The 18,407-nt window shown below is 40.5% G+C and overlaps 1 long non-coding RNA gene across 2 annotated transcripts in view; it reads left to right on the top strand.

Annotated features, from left to right (window-relative positions):
• Positions 1-302: 302 nt before the first annotated feature.
• Positions 303-18,407, top strand: part of LOC140915331 (uncharacterized) — an 82,068-nt gene continuing 63,963 nt past the window's right edge. The window contains exons 1-4 of one of the 2 annotated variants that reach the window (XR_012160133.1): positions 303-366; positions 10,493-10,534; positions 12,735-12,860; positions 17,235-18,123. This is a non-coding gene — a long non-coding RNA (uncharacterized lncRNA). Of the gene's footprint in view, positions 367-10,492; positions 10,535-12,734; positions 12,861-17,234; positions 18,124-18,407 lie in introns of those variants that run through there. The other variant, XR_012160134.1, reaches the window with a different exon arrangement.

Genomic DNA, 18,407 nt, shown 5'->3' with positions numbered 1-18,407 from the left:
TCTCTTGGTCCTATCTTGCCTTTTCATGCCAAGAGTTATTTGGAGATAGAATTCTGGACTCGGTAATTGTGATAAATGAAGTGTGGGAGTGGGGGGCGGGAGGGAGGGAGAGGTAGCTCCCTTTGATGGACACTCAGCCAGCCAGTTAGCTGTAAAATCCCTCTTGGTAGCTGTTCTCTACTTGCTTTACCTGTAAAGGGTTAACAAGCCCACAGGTAAAAGAAAAGGAGTGGGCATCTGACCAAAAGAGCCAATGGGAAGGCTAGAACTTTTTAAAATGGGAAAGAAACTTTCCCTTTGTCTGTTGTTCTCTGGAGAAGGAGAAGTAATGCTATAAGCAGGAATGCTGTGTAACGCTTGAACCAGGTATAAAAATTCATTTTCCACACCTAGACGAAATTACTGGACAGGGCATGTTTAAATAGATGCGATTAGGTTTATTTTTTTTTTTATTTTGGCTTGTGGATCTCCTCTGTGCTAACCCCAGATGCCTTTGTTTTGCTTGTAACCTTTAAGCTGAACGTTAAGAAAACTATCTTAATGCTTAATATTTGTAATTGTTTCTTTTATGATATAGCAAAAAGCCTAAGTTCCAAATGTATTTCATTTCTTTTTGTTTTTAATAAATTTTACCTTTTGCAAGAACAGGATTGGATTTTTGTGTCCCTAAGAGGTTTGTGCATATGTTGTTTAATTAGCTGGTGGCAACAGCTAATTTCCTTTATTTTCTTTTCTCAGCTCTTCCCTGGAGGGGGGTGAAAGGGCTTGAGGGTACCGCACAGGGAGGAATTCCCAAGTGCTCCTTCTTGGGTTCAAAGGGGTTTTTTTGCATTTGGGTGCTGGCAGCGTTTACCAAGCCAAGGTCAGAGAAAAGCTGTAACCTTGGGAGCGTAATACAAGCCTTGAGTGGCAAATATTAATTTTTAAAATCCTTGCAGCCTCCACCTTCTGCACTCGAAGTGCCAGAGTGGGGATTCAGCCTTGACAGTAATGGACTAGTACTTTTTGGTCTGAAGAAGGCAGAAACAGTAACCAGCAGGTCAGAACCAATATCATTGTCAACTAGGTATGTTTGAGAGCATCACTTCCAGTCTGTAGTAAAAAGGGAACATAGTAATGTGCTGACCCCCTAAACATGTCTCTGCCAAGAGTCATTGCTTCCACTCAGTAAGGAAACTTTGATGTGATGGCAGAAGTGCTCAGCATACAGGAAATAACTAAAAGGTTTATTAGGGCAGGATGCTGGATTGCAGCTTGTCCATTATGCAGATCTTGCCTTACTTCCCAGCAGAACTTGGCAATTGCAAATCAGGGAACTGAGCACATAACTTTTGAACATCAGATTTATGAAGTCCTCCAGGCTTGCATCTGTTTATTATCTTGTTTCTCCAAATGTCATTTAGAAATTATTGGATCTGGAACTTCTTGTAAGTATACACCATGGGGGCTGGTGAGGGGAAACAATAAATCTATTCTGGTCTTTTTGTTTCAAGAAATATTTGCTTGCTGCTTATTTTATTTAGCATTTAAAACTATAAAGTGTTCTGAGACTATAGTGCATTGTATAGTGCATTGTATTGCATACAAGCATAACAGATAAATACATAATGTATTGCCTTGTATTATATATAAAATCCTGGAAATGTTCTGCCTTGGTTCAGTTTTTTGTTTTGTTTTTAACCTTATAATTATTTACATCTTGATTCTTAACTTCACTGATACTCTCCTCCTTTTAGAACAGAACTTGAGTTCATTGCACATTGGATTTAGTTACCATGGTTACTGAATGCATTTAGGAGAGTGCTATTTCTTATCTGTGCAACTTTGGGGAAGTTAAATTGGACATATTATAACCTGAAAGAAATATATTAAAAGATAGACAGTTGAGGCTATGGTGTGTTGGTTTGCAGCGCTGTGTCTTGAATCACAACTATCTTCTGAGTGATTATAGTAACTACCTACCTACATTCATGCACCAGACCTGGTCTTGAAAACATGCATTAATAATTAACATTCTTTCTAAATAGCAGACCTGGAAGTGGGTAGGTTCATTGGAATAAGATAATCTCTACATGGATTCATGCTTCTAGACCCACACTATTATGAGACAACATACAAAATGCACCTTCTATATCTAGCCCCTGTGAAACTGAAATGTTCTTATCCAAAACATACTGGAGTTCACTTCAGCGGGACTTCCAGTTTATGTCAGGGCTGAAGTCATGCCACACCAAGACACTAAAAGAAAAATGATCCACCCCAGCAGCAGGTGAAGCAGTCAGGACAGTAGAAGAAGCAAGCCTAGCTCCCAAGATGTCCAGATATGCCATCAAATTCAGGATGCGTAGTGATCTCTTGCTGCTGCTGACACAAAAGCTTCTAGCCCTCCTCCAGAATCTGCAAGAAGCTCCCCTTCTCCCCCTCCTTCCTGCCGTTCCTTCTGCAGCTCTTCCCAATTCTTTCCCATCAGATCCTTGCTCTCTGCAGCCCAGTGTGCAACCCCACTTGGCAACAGCAGCTCCCAATTGTGCATAGCATCTTCCATTTGGCAATCAAGTGCAGCAAGGACCCTTCTACCACCTGCTCTTGTGACACTCCGTTCCTCACTCATTGGTGCTTTCCACCTGTCTAAGTACCAGTTGCTCGAAGGGCTAATTATTCGCAGCCTTTCCACATGAACACACACACAAAAAGCAACCATCTGGCCATAGGGTCATGTGACCCTGTGCAGCAGAAAGACAGGGAGTGTGTCTCTGGGCAATAATTGCTGCAACATATTATTTGGGCCCAGTGCAGTCACCTTGCTCCATGCCCTTTGGACACACCAAAACATCTCTGAGCAAGAGAACTTTCCGCTAGTGGTGCAGAACCCTGACCTCCTCTCCTCCTCGATGCTGCTCCCAATCAAACAATTTTATCTTTGATTTTGTTTTTCTCTTTTGGAAAATCACTTCCTTTTCTTCCCTCACTCTCTCCCTACCTGCTGCCGTTCTTCCTCCCAAGCCCCTAGTGAGAAGCTGGGATAGCCACACAAGCAGGCAAAGCCCCTGCTCACGCAGATGCTCAGAAAAATGAATACAAACGTTTGCAATCATGTTGAGCTGAGTTTGCCTTAAAATTGGACTGCATGTTCAGGAACATTTCTTTTCACTGTTTGTACTCTTCAGCCTGCTCTAAGATCACTCTTCGCATAAGACCAGACCCAAGCCCACAGCTAGGATTTTTCCATTAACTTCAATCAGCATAGGCTCAAGCCCCTAGTCTATGAGAGAAAAAAATATGCACAAAACAAGGGCCTAATCATAGTTGCCGATCTCCAGCCGATTTGAAGAATTTCAATAGGACCATCAGCAGGACTATGGTGATTTCAATTTGGCCCCCTCTGAAAAAAGAAAACTGTTGTCATTTTGCTTAATTCACTTACAGTTTTAACTGGATGTAAAATATGGGCCTGTACTTAAGATACCAAAGTCTTTTTTGGTAACACCTTCCACAAATAGTTTAGTGCTTCCTCCTGCTTTAGGGTCAAGTTTTTCGTTTTGTTTTTTTTAGTAGGTACAAATAGTGAAACCTGTATGATGCCATATTTACAGGCAACCTGATGTTGTATGATACTTGCCCAATATATCCCCATATGTACACTAATGAGTACAGTTCTGCTCCACCTTTATTAGACAATCATCTCCATCGGTCTCCTGAATAATAATTTAATCCCCCTGTACTGTATAAATGTCATTTTACATATATATATCACAAAATCTTTTGGGAATTATTTTCTTCTGAAATTGTTGTGTATTTTTTGCCATTTTAATTGGGATACAAAAGCTAATATTTTTACAAGCAAACTCTTTTAAAGCTAATTTAGGTTTTTCTGGAGAATAAAGAACAATGCAAGCTCCAGTTGCTCTGATGTTGAAATTAATGGTTCAAAAAAGCAATAGCCAAGGACCAGATTACCGTATGTGCTGAACACCTTCTATGAAGTGCTGAGTGACCTTAACTTCTGTTGACTTTATTGCTGTAGTGAGTGTAGAGCTGGTCAAAGAAAATTCTGTAATATTTTTTCAACTGCAAATTACGTTTTTGTCAAAATCAAAATTTCCATAAAACTGTATTGGAGTTGGGGGCTTGACCCCCTCTCCCCATCTGAAACTGTTATTGTTTTGTTTTTTCAGTTGGCAAAACCCCAAAAAACTTTAAACCAAAAAATTCTAGTATTTTTTATTTTGTTTTCTTTTCAACCTGAATACTTTTGAAGAAAAATGTTGATGAAAACAAAATTTTCCATTTTCATCACTTTTTTTTTTTTGAGAAGGGAACAAAAATACATTTCCCATACAACTTCCATTGTCTTTGTTTTCTCTGTACTGAATCGTTACCTTTTCCAGAACTCTTCTCATGTGTAAATACAGCCACCATCTTGTTCTCAGAATTGCTGCAGCTTGTACAGAGGAAATAATACATTTTGTTCTCCTGGAGACTTTGGACCTGCATTGTACCTTGTGTAGTCATTTGCACCTCTGGATCTAAAACTCTTTTGAATAAAAAATGATAGCATTTTACGCCTACTTTACACAAGTGTAAATGTATACACTGCAGGGCAGTGGAAAATCAGACCCAATATTTGTTCTTTCCTGTTGTTTTCTTTCACCTAGTAATAACAGGCATTTAGATTCAAAGTACATTACATGGCTGTTCTTTGTATATGGGAACACAAAGGAAAAGCGAGTTCTAAGCATCATACAAGGATCAGGCCCTGATTTTGCGGTAGTGCAAGCAAATGTTCTCAAGCCAGGCAAGAGGGTATTTAAGTCTGCAGCTTAACCATCTGTCACCTTGATAATGGCATGTAGGGCCATGTCTTCAATGTAACAGAAACAACATGATTCTGTACTTTGATTTTGACGCTTTGGGGAGTGACGGTATTTGTGGTGAAGCTGATTCTCTCTATCTTTTCTTGCTCTTCTTTTTCTTTGACATAAACAAGCAACTTCTTTGTTTTCCAGGTTGTCTCTGAGACTTGGCAAAATATGAGAAATTTGGACATGTGCAAAACTAATTCCACTTCCCCCTAAAACCCAAGCAATTATATACCTTTCACTTTATTGCCCATTGTTTCAGGTTTATTGCCATGTACAGTTGAGAGACAGCTCCTAAACTATTGAAACATTCATGCTATAATATCCCCACTGCAGTTTGGCTTTGGAAAAAAAACATGGTATTGCAGCAGCTTCTTCTTTAGCACATAGTGACTTAGCTTTGGGCATGGACCACAAGTTTTTCACTGATGCAGCTCATACTGATCTGTCAAGGGCTTGGGATCCATCCCTGTGCCTTAATTATATCAATTTGACAGGGGTTAATGAGAATGCACAGCGTTAATTAACTGGTTTTCAGTAATATTTAGCATGAAATATCTAAATGGTTTATAACACTAGTTTCTGTGTTTTACAGGTTTCAGAGTAGCAGCCGTGTTAGTCTGTATTCGCAAAAAGAACAGGAGTACTTGTGGCACCTTAGAGACTAACACATTTATTTGAGAATAAGCTTCATCGCATCCGATGAAGTGAGATGTACCTCACGAAAGCTTATGCTCAAATAATTGGTTAGTCTCTAAGGTGCCACAAGTCCTCCTTTTCTTTTTGTGTTTTACAGAGCACCTTAGTGAAAGGAATACCTCCGAGCTCAAAAGCAAGCCGTGGTTAGTTTCCTTATAAAACAGATACTAGGGTATCTTACAACAATAGTCTGTAACACTGCAGTATAAGTCTCCCTCAGCTGACATTTTTGGGACCATGACAGTAGAATACTCGCACATTTTTGTAAGGATTTTCTAGGTGAATTAATGATGTAGGAAAAATACATAGGAGTGAAGAGGGAAGCTTAGTAGTGGGGTTGGTTAGTATAAAAACTGGGAGAATGCAGTAGAAAATGTCTTGTATAAGTATTTTAGTGGTTATGCACAAGACACTTTCACTAGCTTTGTATCCCCTTTTCTCATATTTTCTGTGAATATTCTGGCAAATATCTTCCTGTTTGTTTCTGTATCCAGTTCATACTCCATGCCCTCCCTTTCAAGGGTCTGTGCAGGGCCACCTTTGTCTACATCTTAGTGCGCATTTCCTCCAATACCTTCCCTCATGCACAGAGAACTCTTCAGAAGGTAATGCAGCATTCAGTGGGGAAGGGTGAAGATTGGGTTCAGCTGGAACCAGTCATTCCAACCAGTGCCCCTTGGACCCAGAACTGTGCAGATGGTGCCCCACTCATGGGGTAAGAGAAATGTTCCCCTATGGCTTGGGAGAAAGAGGCCTGCCTGCCAAGCCAGAGAAACTCTCAAGCCAGCAGACCAGTCACAGAAACAACCTCAGCAGGAAGTCATCAGACTGCTAACCATAGTTTTCACACTGGGAGTTCTCTCCCCAGTGCTGATTGGCTATTTGCTCCAACCCCCTCATTCACATTGTCTTCAGCACATCCTCACTCGATTTGCCCTTCATACCCTTTTCCTTCCTACCTTGCCTTGTCCTCCTCCCCCTCCTCCCTTCTCTATCCTCTCCTATCCTTGATCTTTCCATTTAGCTAATCCTCTCCCAACAGAACCTCACCCAAAATATTAAACACAAAGCAAGCCAACAAATCTATTTAAAAATGGCTTTAGGATGACATTTGGCACCATCTCTCTGCATGTGTGTTCTGTGCCTTACCCCTGCTCTTTGTTTCTTTTGTCAATTTAGATTGTAAGTTCATCAGGGCAGGCTCTGTCTCTTACTCCTTGTTTTTTAGTGCCTAGCACATTGGGATTCCATATTCAGCTGATCCCTAGGCACTATAAACATTATAAATAATAATTATTAATAATTAACAACTTGACTCTGCCATCTCTTCTCACCTGACTGAGTCTTCTGTCTCGTTCTCCACATTTCATAGAAGCAGCCGTGTTCGTCTGTATTCTCAGAAAGAAAAGGAGTACTTGTGGCACCTTAGAGACTAACACATTTATTTGAGCATAAGCTTTCGTGAGCTACAGCTCACTTCATCGGATGCATCCTATGAAGTAAGCTGTAGCTCACGAAAGCTTATGCTCAAATAAATTGGTTAGTCGCTAAGGTGCCACAAGTACTCCTTTTCGTTCTCCACGTTGTTCTTCCTCTTCTGATTCATGCAGATAGTGCTCAATGAAGAATGTGCTCATTGTGAAGCTTAAATTTTTAATGAAATAAGCTGAGTGGGATATTTCAAATATATGTAATGAACATTGTTCAGGATAGGCTTTGTCTACACAATTTCAAATCAGATACAGTTTGGTCTTTAACCCAGTCCTGTACATTGGCTCTTAGTACACCTTTTTGTGTATGTACCCAGTGATAAATATGGCCTGGGTGGCTGGGTAATTGTGGCTACCCACTTTCATGTGTCAGTCAACAAGTTATATATAGTGTCATAAATTTGCATGCTTTCCAGAATGTAGATAACACAAGTTCCTTGCTCCAAAGAACGGCATTTATCTGTATATAGGATCTATCACTAGCACAGTTAGGGCCTTCTGGAAGCAACAAGGAACTTTTTAAATATGTGTGAAAGTTATGGGTGGGATTTAAAAAGCATTTTACATTGGCCTAACTCTGCTCCGGTTAAAGTATTGACTGCTATAGGAGTAGACTTAGGTTAACACTGAGCATTTTTGAAAATCCCACTCTTGATCTCACATTCCAAGGGTCTTTTATTCGATTATGCACTCATAACCATTATTCAAATAACCACATGAGCCAATGTATTTTGTGGAAAGCATGATCACGCAGACATTTTACAGATCAAGAGCCAGATTTTCTCTTGGTGAAAACTGGTGCGGTCTGTGGACGTCAGTGGAGCAGTGCAGCAACTCTGCCCCATTTGCTTACCTTAAGGCATCATTTCAGCATCACAGATAGTATTCCAGATAGTTAAACGTTTGATGTGGATAAGTTAACATTGCTGTGGGAACTTAAATTTTTATTTTTTCCTCGTTTCTGAGTATTTAAGGATGAGAATTATTTAATGTTCATTATTGGGGCTTTGGGGGTGCATGTATTTCTGCTCTCCTCCATTCTGCATGAAAAACATGGGCAGTACAAGTGTGTTCAATTTCATTGTAGATTGCATATTAGAAAAAAGGCATCGGTACAACAATACAGTATTTCTGGTCTAAAGTCTACATACTTGTCATTAGAAATCAGCAACCTTTGAAATGTATTGTCATGGAAATATCCCAAGAACACTATTTTTTGTTTGTGTGTCTTCAGTCGATCAACAGCGCTGGACACAATTATTGACAAATCTTGGGGAAAGCAGCTGTTGGCAATGAAGACAATAATGGGACTGATGCAGTTCTTTAGCTATTTCCCAGGATCTGCAAACAGAAATCCTGCTAATACTCTGAATTTCCCATGATAAATTTGGAGGGCAACAAGGGTATTGCAAAACATATGTTCACAGAGCATGGCCTACAAAAATCCATTCTACCTTCCTGTGGGCAAGACTCCCTCTACATCTTTTATAATGGTTTAAACAACAGATGATCCTTTTTAAGGACTCTACACTGTCTTAAATCCTCTTAGTTTGAGGATCATAGATAGCTTCAGACACCCTTTTTTGTTTGGTTTGTTTTTTTGTTATTGAGGAATTGAATGGGACCAAGAATGCTTCAGCCTGTTCATTCGAACGCAGAATAAACGAGTTCTCACATTTGCTAAATATTCATATTTATTTTTTGTGTTAAATGCCATGTGAAACCGTGCTTAGATTAAGTGCATAGCATGTGTCAAGTGTTAACACAAATGTAACCCACATTACCGCCATGTGAGTCTTTGTTCCCCCCTATGGGCTGGTCTATATAATAGGTTAAGCCCAAATTCAAAAATGCTATTAAGCGTATGCTTAACTTTCAGTACTTTCTTAACCTATCCTTAACTGCTGAATTGGGGCCTCTGTGAGTCTGCTACATGACCTTAATGCCATCTAATGAAATTAATAAAGATCAAAGAGTCGATGCTCATGTTTTTAGTGTGAGATGTCCTGTTGATGATGTCTGGCCGGCAATGGTGACACAAACAACCACTAGGAAGCAAATTAAGCAACTGAATGAAAGGAGATATTTGAGAAACAACTTGTTTGTCATTACATATTGAGCTCTCTATTTCTCTATTGTAATTGACCTCCATAGCTGATAGCCAATAAACCTGGTCAACATTTTCTGAAATTTCTGTTATCTTTGTTTTTTTGTGTTTTGACCAGCTTTAGAACTAGTTGAATTTTTTGATGATTAAATATCCACATTTATCCACAGAAATTTCTACCTTTATATATAGAATATATACACTGATTTTTCATCTAGATCTAATGAGACTATTTATAAAATAAATGCCACTGTCTTCATTGCTATCACAGTTCCAAGGTACTTCTGACCTCTCTCTCAGTCCCTCCAGGGGCAGCCATCCAAATGACAGGCCCATCTCCTTTATGTTTCCCTGTTTCAGAAACCCGCTTACCAACCATGTTACCTCAGAAGATTCAGCTGGGTTTGGTTTTTGCTATGCACTTCCCTCTGGGAGCTGTGAATAGAAGGAACAGTGAACAGCTGTGAACAGTGACACAGAACAGTCTCTTCAAAAGAAAATATCATATATCTATCCATAGGAACAAAGAAATCTGAGAGAAAAGGGTAAAAACAATAAAAGGTATATCTAGACAGCTGGTGGCAGAAAGCCTCCAAGCCCAAGGTAAACTTAGGTAAAATTAGCTATGTAGATATTGTGGCTTGTACTGGAGCTCAGGCTCTGAAGCCTACTCCCCTTCCTGGGCTTCAGAGCCCAAACTCCAGTTTGAATAGTAACTTAAAAGCACCATCTACACGCTATTTTTAGCTTGTTGCCAGTGGCTGTGTAGAGATACCCATTAGGCCTACCCACATTGTCTTACCAAAGAATTTTCTTCAAGATTTAGATAAACCCAATTTAGCTCTGGTATCCCTAACTCTCTGGGGACCAAGTTATAGTCTGCTTCTCTGTAGACCCTATCTCTGTGTCTAAGGGCTGCCCTTCAACAGTTCTCAAGTCCTTTGTTCTTAGTTCCTGTCTATAGCACCCCTAGGGTTACATGCTGTGATCTCCCCCCTCTCTGAGACTCCTGATCCCTCCCTGGTGGAGGTAAACTTCAAAGGAATTAACACCTGCACTGTCCATTTGAGTACAGGTGAGGTACTGTTCTTGATTATGAATGTGTGGAGAGCTCCAGCAGAAATTAACCCTTAGTATTCCATAGAGCCAGCCACATGACAATAATCAACTAAGCAGAGGTATACATCATTGTTATAAAAATAATACAGATATTTCCCATATTTTTCACAGGTGGTTTTTTTCTTTTTTCTCGTAAGGAATGAAGACACATGTGAATTGCAGAAATACACAAAATTGCTAGTGTAATAAACTCTCTTCTATCTTTCTTTGCCTTTCAGAACTGAGATGGTGAAGTCCAGGTTGACTTCTGCAGCTGCTAAGTGAGATTTCAGTGCTTACTGGCTTATCTGTGTGATCTATCCCTAATCTGTTGCATGATTTGGTTTTGATATTGTCCATCAGACTAAATCCACACATGCAATCAGCACTTAAAACTTAATTGGTGCCAAATACATTACAGATTTATAGGTAGTGTTGATTGATGTTAATTCTGTTAATGTGAATTCATGTTAATATTAGGGAAGTGGTTATTAAGAGTGGAAAATTAATAAAGCCTGGTAGAAGGGCTACACTAAATAAACAGTCAGCTGAGCTGCCTCTCCAGTAGAGAGCTAAATCTGGTATGGGTTACTGAAACTTAATTCCTGAGGTCTGAGAAAATGAAATCACTTGGTTTAGTAATATAGACAAGCTGTATATTTTATAGGCAAGGTGCACAGAGAAGCAGACTGTATTTGCTTACATGAATTTAGTGCTGTAAAAAGGTACATAACTGACAACATTGGTAAGTAAAGACTTATATCTACTATTTGAAGACTAAAGCACTTTTCACCGTGAGTTATGATAGGACAAACTAGCCCTTAAGGGGAAAGATAAAATGTGCAAGTATTACATTATGGACAAGCTTTTTTATTCTAAGCCCCCATTTCCAGTGTCCAAACGTAGTTATTGAATATTTAATCTCTACATTAAGTGGTGTATTCAATAAAAGTGCAATGATAGCAAAAACCCTGCGTGAATCTGATTGGCCATGCAGATAATAGCACCTTGTCTTCTTTTATTGTCAAGTACCCCACCTGCACTGCATCAACAGACACACACTAGATTTAGGATTGCAGACACACTGGGAAGTAGTGCTCCTGCCCTGACTTGGACAGCACTGCCTCCTCTTGGGTCCCTTTCAGAGAATTCTTTGTAACTTTTGAGTACATATCTGACATATCTGACAGTAAGTATTTCCACTGGGGAATGACCTTTCCTTGTTGTCAGGCGGGAGTGATTTGGTGCCTTTATGCTCTAGAGACTCCAGTGGGAAAAGTACATTTCAGAAAAGAGAAAGTAGGATGCTTTTCTGTAGTTATGGCTGCTATTCATGGTAGAGGGGACTCGTTTGGTAGTTTAGGTGGGGGTGGAGACAGCTTGTTGGCATAATTCTGAATACAGTGGTCTCTAGAATACATCTAAACTTTTAATGAAATATAAACATTAAAGACCTGAATCTTATTTATAATAAGGGAATATATTTACACCCATGTTAAGGCTCTTTTATACTGCCAGACTGGTGAATGGGGATCTTAGTGTAAATGAGAATCTGGCCGCACAAAGCATTTTACTGTATATATACAGAAGAACGTTACTAAACATGATTATAGGTGTGGTTGGCACCTCTAGTTAAAGTTGCCAGACACTTCCCACTATGAGACTTTTTTTTTCAGTTGCTTATAATTTTTCTAAACTTTACCTGTTTGGGATGAAATCTTCCATGTTGGGTTTCTGCCTGAACTGGAAGTTTTATTTGAAAATATCAGCTGAAAACGCTTAGCTGTTTCTGAGAATTAGGGAAGGGGAAAATATGTTGTTTTGTTTTTAAAAAAACCTCTGGCGCTCTTTTCTTTTAAATGCTTTGGTGACCCCATGTTACATAGTAACTTAATACTCAGTGATCCCAATCTGTAAACACATCTTGCGAAACTCCCATGAAACTCAATTGCTCCAACCATAGTCAATGGATTTTCTTATCTTTTCACCTGAACTTTATCATTCTTTTTCCCAACCCAAAGGACTTCTTTCTTGCAAAGTTTCTTAACATTGTTCTGAGCTATTTTTCAGTTACCCAAGCCTACAATTCTTTCCATCCTTTTGGAAAATCTTCAGGGACTATATATTGCACTCAGATAACTCAGAAATAGATTCTTTTAAAACTTCAAACTCTCCATGAACTTGGTCCTCAAAGAGGACAAGTAGCTTTGATATATTTGAAGAACTTTGTCTTTGAAACAGCAAAGTTTGTGTTTGAGAACCTCACACTGTGCATATGCAGTGGCTGGCTTTCCAAAATATTATTAACAACATATTCATGCAGAGCTCTGGTATTCATGTATATAGATATGTGTATCCACCTGTGTGAAATAAACACATGGGGCATTTCTTTGAATTGCATGTTGCTGACTCAAAAAATAATGCCTGAATCTTTGGTCATTATATCCTGGTGCTGGGTTTTTGTTTTGTTTTGTTTTTCAGTCCAGGAAGCAGCAGATCATGCTGTTCTAGATCTGATGCCAAATCTTCATCCGATCCACTAATGTCAATGAAGCTACAGTGATTTACCAAATAAGGAGCTGACTCTTTGTCTTTCCATGAAGTACAGTAAGTTAGAGAGAGAGAGAGACTGGTGATTAACAAAAGGGGGGAAACAGAGCACTTTTAAAAATGTTTTCAATTTACATCTGGATTTCAAGACACTTACGAACAGCTCATTCACTTACGAACAGCTCATTCTTGGTTGATGGGAAATAATATCAGTCAATCTTTTTACAGTGAACTTTACTTCATTCTGATACTGTTCTTTTAGCAATCCCACTACTTAAAATGTAGAAGCTACTTTGGTATTTTTCTCACAGGTTGAGAGAGTTATATTGATACATTTGAATTACAATAAGTGATAAGAAGATTCAAGGGAAGTTTACAGTGATGGAAAAGAATCACCCCAAATAAATGAAAGTTAAAAAGGAACAGAACTGCCTACAGATGTACAGAAGTGCAAATGAAGGTTAGAAACAGAACCTTTCATGCCTGCAAGCACATCATCACCTAATCACAGACCATTCTCCTCTGCCAGGGGAACAAGTGATCAGATAAGAGAACCTAATCACAAATTTCAGAGTAGCAACCGTGTTAGTCTGTATTCGCAAAAAGACAAGGAAGTACTTGTGGCACCTTAGAGATTAACAAATTTATTTGAGCATAAGCTTTTGTGAGCTACAGCTCACTTCATCGGATGCCAATGGCTGCAAAAAAGTGGGGCATGCACCCCTAATGGGGTGAAATGCCAGCCCTGCAGGGTGGGATACGGGAAAGAACAGAACTCCGGTGAGAAGCAATGCCAGCCACATGGGGTGCAGGTATGATTTGGGTGAGCAGCAACCCCAGCCCTGCGCAGGGCTCAGACAAGAGGCAGGGCTCAGGCCAGTGGCTTGGGACAGCCCCACACATAGGGAGGAGAGAGGGGGCAGGGCATGGGCCAGCCCCATGTGCAGAGAGATGGGGGGACAGGACTGAGGCGAGCGATTCAGGCCAGGCCCCAGGGGTGGTGGGTGAAGCCCCTGGCTCCTCCCCTTCTGCCCGGGCCCTCCCCACAGCCGGAGTCCCAAGACCCCCTGCCCCCCCTGTCCGGAGAGCCCTCTTGGCTGCAGGAGCCGGGGCTGGCCCAAGGCCCTAGCCGCCCTAGCCCCCCTAGCCCCCTACACACACACACCTGCCCGGAGGAGCCACGGGCCAGCTGCAGCCTGGAGCACCCCCCACCTCGGCTGGAGAAGCCTCAAGCTGGCTGAAGCCCCGAGCCTCCCTCCCCTGCACCCCGAGGAGGCCAAAGCTACGCCACGCCTTCCCCTCCTTGGACCCAACCCGCCCAGGGGAAAAGTGTCTGTTAAAAGACCCTTTTGATATGCCCCATGCAGGTTCCAGGGCAGCTGAGAAGGTCTTATGTCCCTCCTCAGCTGCCCTGGAACCTGCATAATAAAGCAAAACCTTCACTGCCAAACTCTGCAACCCAGGGTCTGGGGGCCATGGCCGTGGCAGCGCCGGGGGAGACAGAGCCTCCCCCAACCTATTATACTTGCCACCCATGCCAGCCCCATTCAGGGTCCCATTTTCCCTTTTGGTAATATGGTCACCCTACCTATGCAGTTTAAGAAGTTTTGTATTTCAGGAAACCCAGTTTTCCCACTGTTGAACCCTGTTATGAGCCTATAGTTAAAGTTCAGGTTTGATGGATTCAGCCCCATTAGGACAGGTTCAAGCTGATTTGTCAAAACAGAACTAAGACTCAAAACCTGTCTCCTCATTCTTGCTGAGGAACACTACATGAAAATTTGTGGCAAAAATGTGACTAATAATTTATCCATTGAAAAAAACTACTGTGTCAATCGAATTCATATTTACCCATCTAAATAGTCATATTTTGAAAGTGCTGAGATTACAGAAGCTCCCAATGACCATAATGGGAGCTGTTGGGTGCCACACACTTTCACAAATGTCTTATTTAGGTGCTGAAATATGGATTTAAGAGCCTAACTGAAATGTTCTAGTACGCAGTTTCCTCAGCCTGGAGATACAGTCCATAAAGAGCACAAGTTCTGTTGGGATGTGCATTGGGATATGTAGCTTCGATGTGCCATACCTTCCTATAAAAAACAGGAGTGACCACAATAATCTATGCTGCATGCAAACTTGGGGCAGACCTCTGATATCTGACCAGTTATTGTACCAATGTGTCCCATGTGTAGATGAACACTGTGTGGTCTTTATGCTATACTGAAGACTGTAGGATGTAGTGCTCTCTGGTCCTTAATTTATCTGCAAAACCAGAATGTTAATACATTTGGAAGGGAACAAGAAAATGTTTCATCTGTAATTTACACACTATAGGGGGAGATTTTCATAGGTTCCTGTTGCTTAGTCACTCACAAGAATGCTCATTTATTGCACAGAGTAAGGTGCTTACGTCAGGAAAAACCTTTTCAAATGCTATAAGATGAAAAAAATCAAATGAGCATCCATACGAATTCACACAGCATAGACATCCATCACCTTAATCAGACACCCAGATTGGGTCTCTTTTCCTGTGTATTTAGGGGAAATATTACTTAAGCAAGTTTCTGAGTGAGGAGCCATTTTTCTCACTGCAGACATCTTTGTGTCCGTATTTCAATGGGTTCTTTCTTTCTCTCTTTTTTAATGTTCAACAAATAAAATAATGAAGATAGTTCTCATGATGAAATGTGTCCTTTTACAATCTTTATATTTGTAGGATATTTTTCTGTTTATAAAGGATGGCAGAATCAAATGTCACATGCTAACCATTTGAATAAGAAATACTTAAAAGTACATCCTTCCTTTGGAAGATTTTTTTAGGTCAGAGATTGACATGTATAACCAAACAGAAAACCCATGCAAGCCCAATTTTATGGGGTAATAGCCTTTGGACTGAAAAGCCTTTGGGCTCAAGCAATTCTTTGACAGCACAAACCATTCTGGCAGGAATTGTAGCATGATTTACCTGTTACAGATAGGACACTTGTTCAGGGGGCAAAAAGATCAACCTGAGATTGATTAGTCTGGGTTTTAGTGAACAAGTGACAATGACCATATGAAGAGAGCAGGGACCATCATACACGAACAGTAAGTAAAAACCCCAAACAGTTTAGTGGAGCAGGTCATTGCCTGCTATGTTGGTGAGCTTCTAATGCTTGTACCCAGCAATAGAGGCTTGTTTGTTCCTACTTTGAAGTGGCCTGAGGAAGTGAAGGATGGTCTTGTGGCTAAGGCATGGGCATGTGACTCAGAATGGGTTCAGTATCTGATTCTGTTACAAACTTCCCATGTGACTTTGGACAGCCATTTAGGCTGGGATTTTCAAAAGAGCCTGTGGGAGTCAGGTGCCACAGCTGACTGAAATAGAATGGGCGATGCATGCATAACTCCCTTACATGACTTTAAAAATCCTAGCCTTGTGCTTCAATTCACCAGCTGTAACATAGGGATAATACTCCTTCCTTCTCTCCCTTCTTTTCTCCATGAAGATTGTAAACTCTTTGGGGCAGGGCGTGTATTCGTATAGTGCTTGGTACAATGGGGCCCTGAGCTCAGTGCCATTGTAATATAAATAAGAACAAAATATGCATCATGAGTGGTTCCTTCTAATACGTATGATTCTATAACTGTTTGCACACAGTGTGTTGCCTTCTCAAAGACTTCTTTCCAGCAGGGGATAAAAGTCCAGCTGGCTGCAGTCAGAGAAGACAAAAGGTACTTAGAGACCTGAGTTATAATGACAATGATAGGCAGAAGGAATGCTCCAAGCCTGAGCCACTCATGTGAGCAGAATGATCCATTTTCACAGAAGAGATGCAATCAATGCATTTTAATGGAAATGAAATTCCATGCCAGCTGGTGATCCAAAATTCTGACCAAAAAAAATGAACTATAATGAACCGTGCAATCCTCTTAATTTAGTTAGTTTACATAATTACATTTCTACCTCCTACTCAGTGCAATAATTGCATGGATGCCCCGTCTTGAAAAAACATCTTTATGTCTTAATGGAGAGGTTTAAATTATGTTGACCCACCATGGAATGAAATGTTAATAACAGTGATCAATAATGCCCCTTCGGTTCATGTTTGTTTTTATTTAAAGAACAACCTTTGTTGCAGTGTTTGCCACAGTAATTTGGATCTACAGTAATTGATGCTTTCTTGTGCAGCTAAGAAGGAATGTTTGTGATTTGGCAGGTTAGGGCATCCCAGGACTTCCTTTTCTTTTTCATCTCTGTTTGTAGAAACAACAAGCAGCCCCTGGTGCTTTACAAATACTTCACTGGTAGCAAGTTAGATTTGCAAAATAATAGCTTGAGGCCAGCAATCTGATAAAAGGGCCAGATCCTGTGTTGTTGTAAATCAGTGTAGATTCAATTAAGTCAATTTTCTATATATGTGCCTATCTGTTCATCCATTTATCTAGGTACTTATGCAGCCTCCATCACCTGTAGGGATGCCAGAACGCCAACAACAGCCTCTGAGGAGCTCAAGGTCATAAGATCACCCCCCCCCCACACACACACTACAAGCAAAATCTTGTTCTACTGTTGTATGTGTATTTCAGGCTATCTCAGAGAGGTGATTAAAATCTAAATGTTAAAAGGCTCTTATGCACCACCAGACATAATGTGCTCTGTAAGAAATGTAATTGTACGTCTTCTTGAACCACTCTGTATATTCCATTGGTACTGTTTCCTTTAAAAACAATAAAACCCACTCTACCCTAGTAAAAGAAGCCTGACACCGGGGTCCCACAGGCCTTGCATGCAGTAAATTAGTCTACTTGTATAATTTATAAATGGAAGAGATTTTTGTTTCAAGGTACTGAAAAACTAACCACTAATAATGGAATTACAAAAATAAGATCTTGAGTTCAGTTCCCAGGAGGGTTCTTCTGTGACATTGTTTTTCTTTATTATCTCAACATCCTGTGAAGTTATTGGACTTATCATTCTGACAGAAGTCACAAGAAAATCTTGCTAACATTGAGCCAGCTTCAGGGATAAGGCCAGGCTGCCATAATTCCTGTCAAATCACCTTCATCTAAGTGCGTCTGACTTCAGTTCCACTAAAGCTTTTTCACTCCTTCGTTTCCTGAACAATAGGTTTCTCAGTTGTCCCCTTTGGCATTCAGAGGTCATTTTGACTCCATCTCTTTTGGCTTTCAGGACCAGATGAGAGCTGTGGTTTTGACGCTTGTTGTAGTGATTAAAGGAATTACTCAAAGACATTCTCTGCTCTGTTTGTTCAATAGCTTCTTGAGTCATCTGTGCAGTTAGACAGACAGAGAAGCTCTGTCCAAGCTATCCACCTATGCCAGCTGATGGAAGCCCCTAAATTTAAGGTACTGCATTGTGGGGTACAGTTAGGAAGCCTGGTTGAATTGTTGCACCTGCAGTACAGGTGGCTTTCTGTCTGCACTGGGGTGGCAGTGGTGGCTGTGGATTAGATTTGCAGCTGTTGAGGAGGCTGTGGAGAAAGATTCATCACCTTTTTGGCTCAAGAGAGATATTCACCAGTGCATAGTCCGCTTTCAACTATTCACTAAATGAATATTTTGGAACAGTAGTTCCCCTACAAGCTACTGCCTCTGGGA

This window comes from Lepidochelys kempii, chromosome 7 (genome assembly GCF_965140265.1).
Source record: "Lepidochelys kempii isolate rLepKem1 chromosome 7, rLepKem1.hap2, whole genome shotgun sequence".
NCBI classification, from domain to species: Eukaryota; Metazoa; Chordata; order Testudines; family Cheloniidae; genus Lepidochelys; species Lepidochelys kempii.
Note: the sequence above shows the minus strand (reverse complement) of the source record. Positions and strands in the feature narration are given on the sequence as shown.